General features: G+C 40.7%; 1 protein-coding gene across 1 annotated transcript in view; it reads left to right on the plus strand.

Moving 5' to 3' along the window:
• The window catches only part of FABP7 (fatty acid binding protein 7), a 22,714-nt gene that overhangs the window by 11,768 nt on the left and 3,848 nt on the right, over window positions 1-7,098 (plus strand). The gene's annotated exons all lie outside the window — the stretch shown is intronic.

The following is a 7,098-nucleotide window of genomic DNA, read 5'->3' on the forward strand; positions in this document are numbered from 1 at the left end:
ACGGGCCCTGGGCGCTGCAACTCCCGCGGCTTCCCAGCCAGGGCAAGAGGGCTCAACAACCCAATCCCACCCCGCTCCTTCCTTCCCTCTTGGATTGCCGCCTAACTCCGTTCAAAGCTCAATCCATCTACTCTTTTACTTTCTTCAGTGCTCACCGCTTGCTTCACTCACACCTCGTTAAGCTCAACATCCACCGTGAGTGCTTTCAACGCCCAATACAAGAAATGAATCTCTTTAATTGCCTCCATACTTGCTAAAATAAGATGGTAGAAGGACAACTCATTGCTGTTCCTCCCAGGAAGCACTGGGTAAATGTTCCTTTATCAGACAGACTCATGAGAGACCTTTGAGCCAGGCGTAGAACAGCCCTTGTCTCAAACACGGAGAGAGGGAAAGCTTCTGTGGAAAAAAAATAGCATGTCGTTATACAAGTAGAGGTGGTGTTGCAATCTAAAAAAGTGCTGAAATAAGTTTCTTCCGGGCATCTTTTTTAAGACAGCCTTTGAACTTTGCATCTTATTTTTTTCTTTTTTTTTTTAACATTGGCTGTTGTGACTAGAAACTTCTAGGTAAATTTATAAAGGATGATATGAAATGTTGGAATGTAAGAAGGAGTATATTTAAGGGAGGGAAGACAAAGGACAATGAAATGGAGTTAAAAACATGAAAGTTGCACCATATTTCCTCTCCATAGCCCTTCTTTGATCAGAACAGCTGAGCCAGTCATGGTGCAAGGAAGTCAGCCTGCTCCTGCACCCTTCACTGGCTCTGGACTCTGGATATTTTGAGCTCTAGGTGCAAGGCTGATCAGCCACTCAAGAAAGTTTCAAAGGTCTGGAAGAAGATGCTATTAGAAGCCTTGTTTAAATATTACGAGATTAGTTAATGATTTTGACAATAGAGGGTCTGGTTTATGTTTACTGTTGCCACACTGAGGGAAAAGTCTTTTGAAACAAGTACACATGAATGTGTAGAATTAAAGGAATGGTGGCTGTATCTATACCTCCTCACTGGCACTTAGTGCAGTGCAGTCCACAAAGTGAGTGCCATGATTATCCAGGCAGGGCCTACATGCCCGTTTTCCTTTCTGTGTATATCTGTGTCTTTTCCCATAATAGACTCTGGATTTGGCAAAGTACAAACCCACACTTAGCAAGTAGGATGTGTTTTTAAGTTTCCTGGTATAAACTTGTCTATTGTGACCATCTCATGTGATTTCTTGCATAATCCAGGATACAGAACTTCTCTGAATTACTTCCTGCATCACGTCCAATAGCTGTGGTTGTTAGCATAGTTCACAATTTGCAGGGATGAAAAGTCTTGTAAGGCAGTTTGAAAGTCGGCCAAAGGGTTAAGTCTTCTCGCAGCTAGTATGCACTTCATTTTTAATATAAATTTCTGTAGGTTTAACTTTCAGTCACTGGAGTTTTGTGTACCAAACTGAAGAGACCACTGTTTCTCTGGGATTGTCTTCAAACATCCAGTGTGATCAAACTTTCCCCAAGTTTGTCTTGGTACTAGTCCTTATTTAAAGCTAGTTATGAGCTATCTCAACCCTGCAATGCTTAAAATTGCTCTAAAATTTTGTGTTCCAGGAAGTTCATGTATTTAGACTCATGAAAACTGAGAAATTACTCAGTGCTTGGTCACAAACCAACATGTAAAGCAGGGATATGGTTGCACTCTTGAATGAATCAAGTTAGGTATGTAATACCAGCTAGGTCAGCCAGCATGAGGTTACATTTCAAATACCTGATCTGTGTCAGGCATTTGTTCATCCATGACAGGCCCATAAATTGATAACCTAATTAAATTATTTATCAAGACTGTGGAATCCATATATTTCTCTGGATGCACTAACAGTGCTCTTTAGAACTTCTGAGGAAACGGCTTGCTCCAGGTGAGAGATTCTGATTTAGAGGACACAAACCCAGAGGAGTGTGGCTGGGAGATCCAACAGGCTCTGACTGTGTCCTGTCAGTCCATAGCTCAGTGGAACAGAGGAAGACCTTAGGAATATCCAAACGCAGGTAGTTAATGAACTGAGTTTTAACTTTCCATCTGTTTTCCAAATTCATTGGTTGTTTTCTCAGAAAATTTGAAATTCAGCCAAATAAACCTGATTTTACTTTTTGCCTAAATCCCAGCTGGTACTGAGAGTGATTTCAGGATATTGTAGAAAATTGAATGCTTTGGTATGGACAAACTGAATGAAGGTACATTGAGCCATTCCAAAAATTTCTTAAATCCAGCCTTGCAGATTGCACAGTTGTCTTTTGTTTTGCTAAAGGATTTACCTTGGGATTGATTAGCTTGAGATTTATTATACTGAATTCCAAATAGTCACACTTATGTATATATTTGACAGCCTCCATGGCATATTCTAGAGCTACAGAAAGAGAATATGACATTTATGACATATGACAAGTTAAACTTGTACCTTTGACACTGTAAAATTTATACTGATGATGATAAAATCATTCCCTCCTTTGCTATAATACAGAGTCCTTGGACCCTTAATACAGAGGGTCTCTCTGTTCCACTAATATTCTCAGTAGTCTGCCCTGAACAGACCAAACAGACCTGAACACCAAATTTACACGTCTCTCAGAATCACCTGCAACAAGTCAAATGCAAGTCATCTAATCTCCTTAAACCTGTAGGCTATTTTTCCATTCCTCCTAGTAAGAATTATTTTAATTTAGTATGTCCATAGTATTCATATGCCTTCTAAATTCTTCTGAGTCATTATTACCCCTGAAATAGTCAGGTTGCTTATTTATACGATTTTGTTTCTTTCTTCCTTACCTTTGCCCGTGATGAAATTGTAAGCCTGGGAAGCTGATTTCTTGTATTGATTTTACAGTAACTAGACAGCTATTGTAAGTGACACCCAGTATCAGGCATTTCTGTTACATTTTAAAGGCTTTTAAATAGTTTTTCTACTCTTAAATGCAAAAGAAAGCAAAGACAAAAAATAACAGAGGCCTAATGACACAAAGTGTCATTAGCATCTTCAATAAATTAAATTAGGAGCCAGGAAGGTGGCTGGCTTTAATGCTGCCTAATTCTTTGAGGAGAGTGTCTGTCTTGAGTCATCTAAATGTAAGTGATACGGTAATAAACAAGAGCTAACAACCTCCCAAATGCCTTTTAGAAGCAGAGAACATCCTGGAGATATTTCATTGCATTTGCTTACTTTAAATCATTGTCAACCAGCTGTCCTCCCAGCTTAAACCAATCCAAATATATGTCTAATAGTTCATAATGAGGTATTAGTGGGTATTTACTTTCCAGGACTCTCCTAATCTCATGTCACACCAATTTGTAACATAAGAGAGAGTCTACAAGAATGAAATGCATGATCACAGACTACTTCGTTTTCACCAATTAGCAACCAACACCAGAATTAGACCTTAACATGACTTGTGTCTAATGTTAGCCTGTCCTGGCATTATTTTGCTTGAGCTTTACAGTGGCAGAAAACCTGCTGAACATGTTCCTAAGTTTTGCCTAAGATATGTCATGCTCTTAGAAAGGATATGGTATAAACATGTCTTTCCTGCTCCTGCCTGCATTACCTTGCACCTCGCCTATCATCTGGTCCAAAGCTCCAGCAAAGCCCTTCCCCTGGCATTTATGCAGTACAAAACTGGATTCATACAGATGCTTTGTACCTGGGGCCATTCTGTCACCACTTGCTTGTGCAGCTGCATAACTGGGTGTCTTCTCCAGGAGGCATTTATCTCTGGGATTTCTAATGAGCTATCCGTTGATAGAATAAATAAACCTAGATATTTTCTGTGATTCACCAACAGCACTGAGATGGTTTATTTTTATTAGGGGGATCAGCAAATCTTTTAGACAACTAGAGGACATATGAGATAATTTTTAGTTAAGAACTCTCTACTGTCCTGTTTGACATTAGATTTCTCTGCAGCACCAAAAACCAAATCACACTCAGCCCTGAAGTAACATCATCCTGTCTGACACAACAGCTACTAAGCTCTGTTCATTTCTGTATTACACTGAGAACAAAGCTGCACAGAGATTCACAGCAGGGCTTCAAACAAGCTTCACATTTGCTGAAAATACCCTATAAAATGGAGGAAAATACCCTATAAATGGAGAAAACTTTTCCTTTCATCTGCACATTATTTTCAGTTTCCTTAATTCAAAAGTAGCCCGCTATATGTTTCATAATGCTAAGAGTTTAAAGAAATGTCTAAGTGAGTTAGCACCTTGAATCATGTTGGCTTTCAATGGAATTCAATACCTAAAAGGCCTCTGGATGCCTACATCTGCTTTTGTACCAGGGGAGTTAGGCCTTGGTATCACTGCTGCCCTTTGTTGCACATATGGGTACAAGATGCTCTGCAGTTCCAGGACCTTCATTGCCAGAAATGTTTGAATAATGCAGTCACCACTACGTTATCTGAAGGTCTTATAACATAGTATCCCCTTAACATAGTATTCCTGACTATTGTACTATGAAGATGGTGAAAGGACAGAGATTTAACTGAATTGGTGAAGCAAGAGTGCCCCACCTGCATTAGATCCAGAGAGGGACAGAGCAAAAGGACAGATAAACTTGCTTCAAATATTAGCTGCACCAATTTCCCTACTTTTCTACAGCCAAACACAAAGCCTTTAGTGACTGGCTACAGTGATTAGATGCTCAGTAGTTCCTGACATAGATTACGAGGGGAATCCACACATGACAGAACCTCATGGTCAGACTTTTCTACCAGAGCAGCCTGGTGACCATCCTGTGGTGCTCCCTTCCTCCCCATACCCCCACACCCTTTTTTGTTTTCCTTTTTCCTGAAGAAGTAATTTTTGTTCTTTCAAGTACAGAATGAAGACTGAATGAGGCTGACAGCCTCATTCTCTGAATGTCTGAGGGCATGTGAAGCAGGGATATAATGTTGATGGGGGGGAAAGGTAGCCAAAAGCAGGTTGTGTGTCCTGTATTTGAAGGCTGAAGGTTAGAACAGTCTCACCAAATGGCCTTTGGAAGCAAGGATTACTCATTAGACAGGGATATCTTGCTGCAGAATTTTCATCTTTCAAGCAGGCCTTGTACAGGGAATGCAAGTGTGCCTACTTACACTGCTCACGTGGTGTAAAGAGTTTAGTGTAAAGGAGAATGAATCCCTGGGTGTTCAGAATCTGCAGAGATACTATTCATCATGGGAGTAGAGTCTTTTAAATGCATCCAACTGCTGACAGTACAAAAGAAACTCCAAGCTGATCTCTTGTGCAGCAACCTAAAATGCACACCAGGTCAGTGTATTTCACACTGTGATCTCTGTTTCAGCCATAGCAAAGCGTTTATGTCATCAAGATGACTTGTACTAGTTTTTGATATTAGCATAACGCTTGGATAAGAGTCCACAATCAAACACAGGGCATAAGATGCTGTGGAAAACATTTTGAACTGTGGCTTGTCACCCTAAAAAGGAGTCAATAATGTAACATTTCCTACTGTTGATTTACGCTGGTCCCAAATCATCACTAACACAGACAGGTGGGATCTCACCATCATAAAACATGATGTGAAGACTTTGGCAACCTTTCCACTTAAGAAGGAATGTGAACATTTTAGCAGAACCTATTTTATATTTGAAGCATGATGCGCAGTGTTAAAGAATGTATTTTTCTTAAGAAATTCTTATGTGCTTTCTTCCCCTTAAGAGCGGGTCATCACTCTAGATACTTGTTTTAGTTAAATACATTGAGAAATCCTCACAGAACAGAGCGGTCCCATCAGTTTAGGTATGACTGCTTAAATTAGGAAGGATCCTGAAATATCTGCCTCCCAAATGCCCAGGCTGCAGCACTGTCTGGAAGAAGGTGCAAGGCAGAAGTGTCCTTGCAGAGTCCAGCCAGCAGTAGTGGCACTGAATCATTTTCAGGAGTTTTATATCACAAAGTCCGTGAGGCCAGTGGTATACAACAAGCCCCAGTGAGCACAGACAGCATGAGCTCTCCCAGGCTCTGTGCACACATCTGCACCAGAATAATAAACAGGGGCTCCAGGGATACTGCAAACAAAATCTGTATGAGCAGATAACTTTGTCTTGTCTGTACTGGGAGAGGAGACACTGCCAGTTCATGAGGATATTTGGTAAAATAATTTAGAATTTAATATCATAGAATCATAAAATGATTTGGGTTGGATCATCCAGTTCCAAGCCCCCTGCCATGGTCAGGGACTGTTCCACTAGTCCAGGCTGCTCAAAGCCCCATCCAATCTGGCATGTTTAAATTAATTTCCCATCAGAAACATCACTTGCCCTACACCCAAAGAATGTGCCATACTAGAAGAGCCTGAAAGAAATACAAATGATGGTCAAAAACTAATTAAAAAACATTAGAAAATATTCATAATTATTTATATTTTGTATGGCTGAACTAGGTAGAAAATTGTTGAGGTTTTGTTCCTAAATCACGTAAATTCTCTTTCACTTAGTCCCTGAGTTTTGTTGCAAGAAAAGAAGTGCTAGATTCACTATTCTGGAATCCATCCAAGCCATAATTCAGGAAAAGCTGACACTGTGGGATGTCCCACAGAGACAGGCTGCTTTTTGAAAAGTACTCAAAATGAGACAAGATGACCCCTAATGCCTTCAACAAATTTCAGAGAATAACTAGAAGGAAGACATTCCCTCTGTTGCAGGGGAAAAAAAAAAAAAAAAAAAAAAAAAAAAGAGAGAGAGGGAAAGGAAAAGAAAGAGTTTTAAGCTCTTTTCCTTTTTCTTCATTCTTAATTCTCCAAATGCTAACAGTTGTGGAGCCAAGATGCTGTTTCGAGCCAGTGACAGCAAATACCAAGTTCAGACAGCGTCCATACACATGCCATTGTGGGTAAAGGGATCTGCAGTTGGCCAGGATCAAAATGGGCATGAAAATCTTCTTGGGAAAACTTTTGGAGGTGGTGTCCTGCAGTAGCGTTACGATCGCGTGTTTTCACTCAGTAGCCTTTCACGTTGGGTGCCCGCTTCTCATTTTGCCCGCGCGTTCATTTAACAGCGAGGCGGGCGGACGGGGGTGCCGCGGGGCGGCTCAGGGGAGGAGCAGTGCGGCAGGCGGAGG

This window comes from Corvus brachyrhynchos, unplaced genomic scaffold (genome assembly GCF_000691975.1).
Source record: "Corvus brachyrhynchos isolate BGI_N302 unplaced genomic scaffold, ASM69197v1 scaffold14, whole genome shotgun sequence".
In the NCBI taxonomy this organism is placed as follows: domain Eukaryota; kingdom Metazoa; phylum Chordata; class Aves; order Passeriformes; family Corvidae; genus Corvus; species Corvus brachyrhynchos.